Source organism: Coturnix japonica, unplaced genomic scaffold, assembly GCF_054131305.1.
Source record: "Coturnix japonica strain WE unplaced genomic scaffold, WE-NBRP24 Scf039, whole genome shotgun sequence".
Taxonomy (NCBI): Eukaryota; Metazoa; Chordata; class Aves; order Galliformes; family Phasianidae; genus Coturnix; species Coturnix japonica.
In genome coordinates, this window is record NW_028188942.1 from 725,464 (window position 1) to 736,740 (window position 11,277).

General features: G+C 44.1%; 1 pseudogene across 1 annotated transcript; it reads left to right on the forward strand.

Moving 5' to 3' along the window:
* Positions 1–1,201: 1,201 nt before the first annotated feature.
* LOC146753126 (hydroxysteroid dehydrogenase-like protein 2) lies at positions 1,202–10,938 on the forward strand (annotated as a pseudogene). The gene is made up of 12 exons (XR_014940150.1): positions 1,202–1,399; positions 1,611–1,839; positions 3,580–3,801; positions 4,219–4,317; positions 4,451–4,565; positions 5,089–5,192; positions 6,003–6,101; positions 7,776–7,970; positions 8,454–8,549; positions 9,426–9,572; positions 10,130–10,258; positions 10,635–10,938. The product of XR_014940150.1 is annotated as a hydroxysteroid dehydrogenase-like protein 2 (transcript).
* The last annotated feature ends 339 nt before the right edge of the window (positions 10,939–11,277 follow it).

An 11,277-nucleotide genomic window follows, 5' to 3' on the forward strand; every position in this document is an offset into this window, starting at 1 on the left:
AATGACTAATAGAAATGACAGTATTTCCAACCAAATATCCCCCATCCTAACAGTCATATCTGATTTCTACAATCCCACCCAAACAATTTCCCAGCCCCCTCCAATTCCTCCTCACTATCCCACCCCTGAATTTCCCTCCCCCAATTCCCACACAGTAATTGCCCACACTAATTACCAGTATGCAGGGCATGGGGAACACCTGTTCCTTGTGTGCAGACACCTGGAAAAAAAAGAAGTGTCAGGGAACTGGAGGTCTGTAGCAGGTTGTGGAGGCTCTGCATAGAACGTAACCCCAGACCACAACCCCATCAGCTGCTGGAGCAGCATCATCCCTGTCATTGGGGGATGTTGCCAGTGGTGGACAGGGACACAGGGAGAAGCCACACCTTGGTGTAGCTCTGATCTGCTCATGTCCAGTCCAATCCTCTATAGCACTTTCCATCTTCTGTCCTTTGTTCTTAACCGTATCCTTCCTTCTCTTCTGCTCTTTTCCTTTCTTTTAGGTGTCTTACCTGTATCTGCTTTTCCCCTCTTCTGTTCTTTTACTGCTCTGGTCAGCATCCAGTGTCTGCACCGCAACTCTAGGTTTTGGGATGGAGAAAGGTACACAGGGCATAGATTTGTACAAGAAAAGCTCTCTTGCTGTGCTCAACAGATGACAAAAAGGAACCCTCAGGACCACAAAGGCAGCTTGTTTCTCCAAAGGCCACAGCGTAAGCTCGTGTAACTGGGAAGGACTCTGTTATACATCTCCTAGAAGTGCCTTTGAATGAATAATTTTCTGGTCTTGTTTCTAATTGTTGCTCAGAGGAAATGAAGTTTTTATCCTTGAATCTTCGGAGGAGAGAGCTCTCGGCTCCTCGAGCAGCGCAGGCCGAGATCTGCCCGGAGAAGGAGAGCCGAGACGGGCCCCTGCTGCTGCTCCTGCTGCTGCTGCTGCTCCTGCTCCCGCAGGGGCAGCCTGCAGGCAGCGGGTCCAGCAGCCGGCACCCAGGCGGCTGCAGCCAGGGGACCCCGGCCTCCCAAGCGCCGAAGGAGAAACCGCAGCCGACGCCGAGCTCGAGCCTCTCACAGCCGGCCAATGCGTGCTGCAGCAGCTTGGGGAATGAACCAGCCTCTGGACCCGTCCCTGCTGCCACCAAACAGCGGCTGGAGCCCTGGAGACATTTCTACTTCCTTGTCGTTCACCGCTTCATCTTACATGGGAGACAGCTTGCCACGCAACCCAGCGCTGCAGGAACTTCCCTGGCGCCCAAGAGAGCAAGAGCAGCATGCTCCTGAGGCCGGCCTGCTTTTCCACTCCTTATCGCTCACAGTGAACATACAGCATGAAGTAACGGTGATGCCAGAGGAGTGGGAGCCTTGGGAGGACCCGCAGCGCCCACCTTTCACCAGCTCTGTCTGGGTAGAGGAAGGCTGCTGGCTGCGCACCGATGGAGATGACAGTGATGAAGATGACAAGTGAGCGCCCTGCAGTGGGGTCATGTCGGCACCCGCATAGTGGCCCGAGGTGGTAGTGGATAGACCAATAGTTATAAGGACAGGTTGTTTCAATAATAAATCGTTTCAGTTTGGTCACTTCAGTTTGGTCATTCACTCCTTTCCTTGAGGGCGAGATCTCAGATGCGATTTTAATTTTGCCAGTGAAAACGTGCAAGGCTTTGGCTTGGTTGAACGAGGTGTACTCCCACAGGGAACTCATCCCGATACTTCCATCACCCGCCCCTCATCCCGCCCTGCTCGGCCCTGGCTCTGCCCAGCTCCCCAGGCCGTGGCTGCGCGGAGGGCGGTGTGAGCGGGGAGCGCGTCCCATGCCGAGCCGACAGCCTCCCCATAGCCGTGCCGCCATGCTGCCCAACACTGGATAAGGCGACCTGGGCTTTCCTCCTTCCTTCGGCAGGGCCGTGAGCTCCGAGCCACAGGAGCTGCCGGGGCAGAGCTGGGGCCGGGGCCGGGGCCGGGGCCGGGCAGAGGGACAGACGCGTGCTCCGCAGCCCCTTGAGGGCGATGGGACGCGGGGTGGAGGCCGCGGCCGGGCACGGTGGCCCCGGAGCGGCTGGGTCGGACCCGGAGTCCCGCTCGGTGCTGTTTGCTCACGGGCCGAGCTGTGTGCACGTCCGGAGGGCAAAGTGCGGCTGTGGGTGTGCTGCGGAATCTGAATTGAGTGACTGCTGCGGCGTTATTTCTGCGCTGCTAATGAACGGGGACATACGTTGACCTTATTCGTTCCCATGTGTTGCAAGCAGTAGTCATGAGATCCTGTACGAGTGCAGAAAGCGCCCACGGTGCAGCCTGTGGGCTGCCCTGGTTGCGGCCGTGCCTGCTGCAAAAGGAGCCCACTTGCATGATTCTAACTCCCTGAACCTGTCCAGTTAACATTTCTCTTACCCCTTAGGCTGTTCAACCATCCAGACTATTATGTATTTACTTGGATACAAAAGTATTTTGAGAGATGGTAATGAAAGCTTTGCTAATGTGAATGGTGTCAGCTGTTATCACTTTGGCCTCAAATCCTTTCATTCTATCACAGAAGTCAATCAGGTTCACCAGGCTTGATTTTACCTACTGAGATTGATGATGCATTGGAACATGCTGCCCAGGGAAGTGGTGAAGTCACCATCCCTGGTGATGTTCAGGAAGGGTTTAGATGTGGCACTGAAGGACATGGTTTAGTGGCCATAGTGGGGATGGGTTGAAGGTTGGACTATATTGTCTTTTCCAACCTTCCAAGTTCTAAGATTACCTCTCATCTATGGCTAGTTTCTCATGTCCTGGTAAACCATGTTCCTAAGCAAGGCACTACCAGTGTCTGCTCTCACTGAATCACCCATGCCACTCAGCAACGCTATTTCCTTGTTCATGCTCTTTCTACCCACATTATAGCAGATAAACAAGTTGCCACTGGCTTCCCTTGCAAGTCTCAGCTGCAGGTGAACTTTGGTTCTCCTCACACTGTGCTGATATGCTCATGCAATTTTCCCAGTTCCTTTTTATCTCACTGGTGCTTCCACTCTGTGTGACACCTTTGTACACAGGGGCTCAGTCACAAGTCGTTTGCACAGCTGTGTCAGCCTGCTGGTTGGTTGGACAGACTTGTGGGGATTTATTGGGTTAAATGCAGTTACTTGCAAACTGAGTTTTACTGTGAAAGCCTTAAGGAAAATCATGGTCATTTTTGAAAATCTGATTTTTGGCTCTTGTCTTTGGCACCCTGCATTGGGATTGTGATCCTGGACTTTGCCTTTACAGCGTGTTGAGCTACTGGTCCTCTGTGTTCAGAGGGCCAAAAGAATTAAATTACAGAGAGCTGCACTGAGTATCAAAACGTTAGAATTGGTTGGTTTTGTTGTTTTTAGAGGTCACTCCTTTTCTGCTTTTGGAGAATGCAGCAGTTCTGTTGTGGGCAGCCTTGGATTATTGTACAAAAAGTCTTCAGTGGTGGTGAAAGGCTTTTCTGTAGCTTTATCCATTTATTCTGTATTTTGGGTCTGATTTCCTTGTAAAATGTTGAAGGCAGTTGCCTCTTGCTAAGACTGCAGTGATTGTTTTTGTCCCCAAAGACTGCAAGATGTCACTGAGTTCCAGATTTTGCTTTGTTCCCCCTCTTGTTTCCCCTCTACCTCCTTCACATCTTCAGGAAACTAGCAGGCTGCACGCTCTTCATCACTGGTGCGAGTCGGGGAATTGGCAAAGCCATTGCTCTGAAGGCTGCCAGGGATGGTGCAAACATTGTGATTGCTGCCAAGACAGCAGAGCCCCATCCTAAACTATCTGGGACTATCTACACAGCTGCAGAAGAGAGTAAGTTGTAATCAGGGTGGGCTTCAGACTGTGGGCTGTGTGTGTGTGTCATTGCTTAGTTTTTGCGTATGAGTGGGAAACTGCTCTGACTCTCCTAGCTCCCATTCAGCTTTAAAAGAATGAGCCCAAGTGCTTCTCCTGCCTCCCAGGAATTCTGTGAGGTATTGAAGTTTGATGTTAATGAATACACATGTGCATAAAGGTAAAAATGTTATGTTAATTAAAATGTGTGGTGAGCCATGTACATTCTCAGTGTTAGGATTTTGTTGTGGCATCCCTATTCATTATGCAGTATGTGAAAGTGTCAGAGTTTGAAAGATGTAATTTTTAATGCATTCACTGAATGAGAAAATCTCAGTAGTCAGTTTGTGCAGTCTGAGAGACAAATTCTAAGTGTGCTTTTTTCTAATCACGCAGTTGAAGCAGCTGGAGGAAAGGCATTGCCATGCATTGTTAATGTGAGGCAAGAAGAGCAAATTATCAGCGTCGTGGAGAAAGCTGTGAAGACATTTGGAGGTATGCTGAGGGGCAGGGGAGTCTACCAAGCAGATTATTCAATGAAGAAGAAGAGGAAAGAACAGCCTAACCTGCTTTACTCCTGTTTTTTCTTATTTCACTGCTAATGTGAGGTGACTTACTTTAAAACCAGGGATTGATATTTTGGTGAACAATGCAAGCGCCATCTCTTTGACCGGCACTTTGGAAACAGAAACCAAGAAGGTCAATCTTATGATGGATGTCAATGTACGAGGAACCTACCTCACGTAAGTGCTGAGGCAAAGCCATTTTGACAAAATGTTTAATGCTGTCTCAGTTTGTCTGAGATCTTGGTGCAGAGAGTAATAATAACTAAACGCATATATACTGTATTATTTTTCAAATGTGGTTTTAAAAATGAGATAAATATGTGAGCAGAAGGTAAGAAATATGGGACTAGATGATTCTCTACACTGGTAATCTGGCTTGTTAGCACATCATGGTTTACTCCCTTTCCAGAACTATTACAAGGAGACTATTGCTTCCGAACATCTGGAATATCTGCTTTAGTAGAAGTTGCTGCACAGCTTGGAGGATGCAGCCCAGCTGTTAGACATGAATGCTATTCCTGAGATAAGTGAGATAGGACAGGTTTTTTTTCTGTTCTTTTCATCAGTTAAATACTTGATTACAAGGGAAGGGTTTCAGCTCACCATTGGACCTTTGTGAAAGTGAAACTACTGCTCTGCTGTAGTGGTAAATGTTCTGTAAAATAAGAGATGACTGTCTTGCTTGATTCCTCTCTTCCAGGTCTAAAGCGTGCCTTCCCCACTTACGGAAAAGTAAGAACCCCCATATCCTGAACCTCAGCCCACCTCTGAATATGAAACCCACGTGGTTCAAAAATCACTGTGGTAAGTAGCATCCATTGCCTTTGCTGTTATGTTCTGAGAAATGTGTGAGTAACTAATGACGTGTGCAGGAGCGCCAGCCAAGAATTCCAGATATTGTGTTTTTAGTGCTCACAAGAGACTGACAGGAATGGTTCCTCAGAGTGTTTTGCACTGAAAGAAAAGGTGAAAGAAAATTGTTTTCTGATAAAACACAGTACAAATCTCATGCCCCTAGCGTGGCCTTTATATTTCCAAGAAGGTTCTGCAGGTAAGAGATAAGAGTTTTTCATAGGATTTCTTAATACTACACCATGTTTTCTATTCCCAATAGAGATAGGAAGGCAAAATCTTTTTTTCTCTATGCTTCCACATTTGATTTGATAGCGATAAAGCTCATTGCTGTCTTTTTAAATAGAAATTATCTTTGAGGAGTGAAGGAGGCCCCAATTGCGTCTTTGGGCTAGAACATATGTTGCTCATCTTAAACCTGTGGATTATCTTTTAAACTTCAACACTTGGAACATGGTTAAACTCCTCTTGCAAGTCCATGTTCCTTCTCTGCAACATCCTCTTCTCAGAGTATACAAAAAGGATTTACAACGTGCTTTTTTCCTTTTTTTTTTCCCTCCCCAATTCAATACTCATGTAAAAGGGTCAGTTTGTATCTGAAGGGGGTGGTAGGAGCTGGGAGAGTTTCTGTACTCTAGGAAGATGATGCTTTGACCCCAGAAAGTTGATTTTTCCGTGACTTACATCCTTCAAAAGTAAAATTCTATGTGTAGACTAAATATGTATCCTACTAAATATGGGATTTTTGTGTGCTTTTTGTAGCCTACACAATTTCTAAATATGGCATGTCCATGTGTGTCTTGGGAATGGCAGAAGAATTTAAAGGAGAAGTTGCTGTCAATGTTTTATGGCCTAAAACAGGTGATTATTTTGAATTGTTGTGTTTTGTCCTATACAGGTGGTCTTATTTAGGACTGATTCAGAACACCGAGCACTTCTGTGTATTTTTTTGTGATCAAAGATGTTGTGTGGGTATTGGCTTTCTTTCCTAGTTCTCACTGTTGCCTTCCTATTTTCACTTAAACTTGCCTTCAGCCTGAGCACATTCTGCTTTTTCTCCTGTCTTGTCACTGCTCCTTTCAACATGACTCAAACTTTGGTTTGCACACCATCCCTGAGTAGTATTGGACATTTATGTTAATATTTAGAATCCCCAGCTATTTAGATTGCCAGGAAATAGATGAAGCTGACAAGATATGTACCTCTGTAGATGTAAAAAAAAAAAAAGTTTGGGCTGAGTGGGAAATCAATTGCTTTTTCACACAACCATCCAACCCTTCTTGCAAGTCACAGCACACTGAAGGGCCGCATAGCAGAAAAATAACTTGGTGTGCCCATCTTATACTAGCTCCAGTTTATTGTCCATGGGTCAGTGAGGACCAGGGCTGCTGTTGAAGGTTTGGTAGCTGCTGAACAAAGAGACCAGTGTCTTGAAAGCATTAGAAGCAGTAAGTGAGCTTTCAAAATTTGTATGTATCAGTGTTTCCTTGATGAAAACTGTTCATGTTCTGAAGTATAAAAGTTTGTAATGTTCAGTCTAGGAAGAAAAATGTTGTTTTGAAAGGTTTATCTGCCAAAACAAAAGTTAACTACTTTAGAGAGTGAGAGAGGTGACTTCTGTAGTATCTACATTACAATTACAAAGTTTTTAATTTAAATAACATCATATATATGTGATCAGCTTCAATGCTGGAGATTGACACTGTGCTAGTATGGTTCTATTGGTTCATCCAGCTCCTTGAAACAAGAAAATATGCTGATAGTGAGATGTTACGAGCTCTCGATTTTACTAAAAGTGAAAGAGGTAGCCTGCCAAAAGGATGTAAGAGTGTGAATGAGTAGTAGAGGTACTGCAGGGTCAAAGTGGAAGATGCTGTATGTATGAATTAATGGAAAACCAGCAGCACTTTGTATGAAATAGATGGAAGGATGTGCAGATTGCAGGACAGTAGATGGTTTTTCATATCAGTCTTTGCCCATAGTTTTGCTATATTTAGAACAATAATAATTGGCTGTAATGTGAAAGTAGAGGAGCATAAGCCAGGAAAAGTTTGAGTTTGTGCTATTGGGTTTCTCATCTTTAACTTAGAGTCACTTTGTTATCTCACAAGTTATTGTGGGTCTAAAATTGAGATTTTCAGTATGGTAATGGCTGCAGAAAATGTTAATTGCTGATGCACATTCACTTTGAGAAAGATAGTTGTCCTGTTAGTTTTTCATGTCCTGAATAAAGCCAGAGGAAGTCTTTGTGTGGAAAGTATTGATAGAAGCATTGAATAATATGAATATTACAAGGAGTTCTTCCCTTTATTCCTCTTTTGGTTCCTTTAATACTTTTCAAGTAAGGGAATCTTTACACTTTGAGGATTGTTTGCTGGTTGACCATTCTTCGCTGGTTGATGGTATTTCACAGTTTAGTCTTCTCATGATTACTTTCATGTGAGAGGAGAATAAAGTTTATGCATTTGCCAAAGAGATGAGTATGTGATGTCATTAGTGTTAAACTTGTAATTTCCTGTCCTCTGAATTTTCCAGCCATACATACAGCTGCTATGGATATGCTGGGAGGATCCGGAATAGAGAAGCAGTGCAGAAAAACTGACATAATTGCAGATGCTGCATATTGCATTTTAACAAAGCCGAAAACTTTCACTGGAAACTTCATTATTGATGAAGTTCTACTGAGAGAAGAAGGCGTTAAGGATTTTGATGTCTATGCAATTGCACCAGGTAAAAGAGATCTTTAAAATGAGAAGCTTGCGAAGGAAGGAAGGCCATATGGGGAATATGGATATATTCCTTTGACTCAGTCAAAAGATGCTTTGCCTCACGTTTGAGAATGTGGATTCTGGGAAAGCACATAATAGTCCACTGAGGCTCTAATAATCAATGCCTATATAAATATATATATATATATATATATATTTTAAACCCATTAGCAAAAAGAAAATAGACCTGCACCACAAGCGCATGTATTACTATTTACCAAATAGTGAGATAGTGTTTCTTCATCTTCAGATGTTTCTGACTGAATTTGTAAGAGGCTTCTGGGTCTGATTTTAAATGTACCAGAACCTAAACATGTCACCTCGTCTTCTTTCAACCTGTAGTTCATTTACTGGTAAATTGAGGTGCTGTTGCCTTCAGAATGGATTCCTGTTTGTGCTGTTCACCCTTACTTGGGCTTACTGTTATTGTTCAACTCCCCTTTAGGTCACCCCCTGATGCCTGACTTCTTCTTGGATGCTGAAACTGACATGACAGCCACATAATCAGAAGGCCGTGGAAGGGCAACCTCTGCATGTACATGTCGATTATTTGTGATGATAATGAATGCCTCCTCTATTTCAAGTTACTTTTGGACTACATTCAAGCTATGTGGCAAAATCTATTGTATTTGGGCTGTTTGATTTATGGAAGTGACTTTAGTGTCTGCAACTTTCACAGTTCATAATCAGCACCTTGTTTTGAACAACCTTTTTGCTTTTTACCACCAGAGTTAAGTGGCATGAAGATTATGAGTAAATATTGCTGTAAAAAAATCACAAGCAATCAGCATATTTTGCAGGAGTGTTACATCTTTCTTGCAGTGTGAGAACTTGAGAAGCTTCTATTCCTACATGAAGTTCTCACAGTCGTACATGATGTGAATGTCTACAAGATGAAATAGAGAAGTTGTTTTTTTACAAAAGCATCAGGTTCACTTTTTCAGAATAGTGATGTTTCTATTGGAGGGCAAATAGGAATACTGGATATGTTTTATAGGAGTGCCAAAACAAATATAGGAAAGAAAGAGGCTAAGTTTGAAAAGAGCCCAGTTCCCTTGAAAATACTATTTGTGAGTGCGCACTTAGACTTTTCTGCCAGGAACTGATACTGCCAACTGCCCAGATCTCCAACACAGTAGCAATTCACTGAGTAGAATAATTATTTCCTGATACACTGACCTTCTGCATGGCTTTTAGGGGCTGCTAAGCATTACATGCCTTATAAATTGCAAATGCTCTTTCTTAATGTTAAATGAGCACATTCACTGCAGTGTACAAAGTTGCTGATTAAAGTAGTGAATTGATTCACACCTTAGAAGCTTTTGCAGAAGAACTGCTGAAAACATATATATTCTTAGAAAGATAAGTGAGATAGAGTGTTCCAGCATTTTACAGAGAATCCATCTATTTCTTTTAGGTGCTTCACAGGCATCAGGTGGAGCCAAGCTTAATAAAGAATCAGCTTCAGCGGGGCCTGTTGCAGAAACATTCAGAGTTATTCAGGGAGAACTCAATAAAGAAACAGTGAAATCCACGCAGGGCGTCTTTCAGTTTGAATTGTCAGGTAAGACCATCACTTGTAAAATTCTCAAATGCTCACTTTTCTAGCAAGAGTCAGTCTGTATTTTCACATGTAAATACTTGTCTTTTATAACTGGTCTAGGAACAGGGACATCTTTGGGTGTGCTCTGTAAGATGCTGCCTTTCAGAGCCAACTTCAGCACATGTGGGATTTACCCTGCTGCTGTTGTCACAGGGAGATGCTTTCTGCATCAGCAGCATGTGCTGCTCTTTTGGGGACTGTGGTGTGTTTTCCTGGTGTTTCATTTCTGCTGTGTCACCCTGCTGGCCGTGCTGCACAGGGTCAGCATGGTAGTTCTGTTCCAAACCCCTGCTGCCTCCAGCTCCACCAGCAGCCACTGCCTTGTCCCCTGACACTGTGGCATTGTGGGGCATCTGCTGGGGCTGACCTTGTCTGCACAGAGAGCGCGGGGCAGCTTCTGGCACAGCACCTCCAGCACGTCTAGCACGAAGTTGGGAGAGAAAAGCAGGCGGGGGTAGCAAAGGGCAGGGCACATCAGTCCTTGTGGTGCTGCCACAGGTTCTTCCTGTTCCACTCAGGTGATGAAGGAGGCACTTGGTACCTTGACCTGAAAACCAGCAGTGGGAGTGCTGGGTTTGGGAAGCCTCCTGCAGCAGCTGATGTTGTGATGAGCATGTCGAGTGGCGACTTTGTGAAGATGTTCACTGGTGAGTAACAAACGGGTTTGGCAGAACTGAGGCAGCTACTGGTGGCAGGAAACATCTTGCTGATGGATGAGCTGACAGGCTCACCTCTCTTTGTGGTCTTGGAATTGGATGAGCTGTAGCTGGAAGTGCATGGCCTTTAAATTCCCTTCCAACGTAAGTCACTCTGTGAGTCCATGATTTTATAATAAAAATATCTACTGCTTTGTTCAGTAGCTATTGAACTTTTCAGAGTGTAGCTTCAGAAAGCATCCAGTCAATCTGTTGAACCTCTTTTCTGATGCTTTTACAGTAGAACTTGGTAGCAAAGTAACTACTATATGATATCGCAATCTCCAGTTCCTTTCCTTTTCCTGATGATTCTGTGTCTTCTTTTTAGGTAAACTAAAGCCAACCATGGCCTTCATGTCAGGAAAATTAAGGATTAAAGGTAGCATTGAAGCTAGAGAAGATGCTGACACAGTTTAATGCTAAACTGTGAGGGAGAAGCTGTACCAGCAGAACATCCAGCCTTTCTTTTATAATAGCAGTGCTACATTTTCAAACGATAATCTACTTTTTTCTCTTTTTTTGTGTGTATAACAACTGTGGATAAAATGCTGATCTGTTAGAGAAGATCTAATTTAGTTTTATTAAGACTGAAAGGTGTTTGTGATTAAACAATTCCTTCTTGAGAATACTTCTATTATGTAACTGGTGTTTTCCTTTCTTACACTCCTTTGGAGCAATGCAACACACCTGAAGTGGGTTTTCTTTTACATATTTGCTTGCATGCGTGCATGTCCCATAAGAAGTCTGGGAGGAGCAAATATCACCTTGCAGATCTTCACACAAACACACCCCCAGCCCAGACTGCCACAAACAAGGTAATCCCTCCCACAGCACCTGCGTGCAGCACCAGAAGGTTTAAACTACAACATGTTTACAGGCACATCACCTTCCCTCTTTAGCATGGAAAGAATGGAAACTCATGAGAAAAAGCACAAATGCTCTCTAAGTGGACAAGAGCACAGATCCTCCTC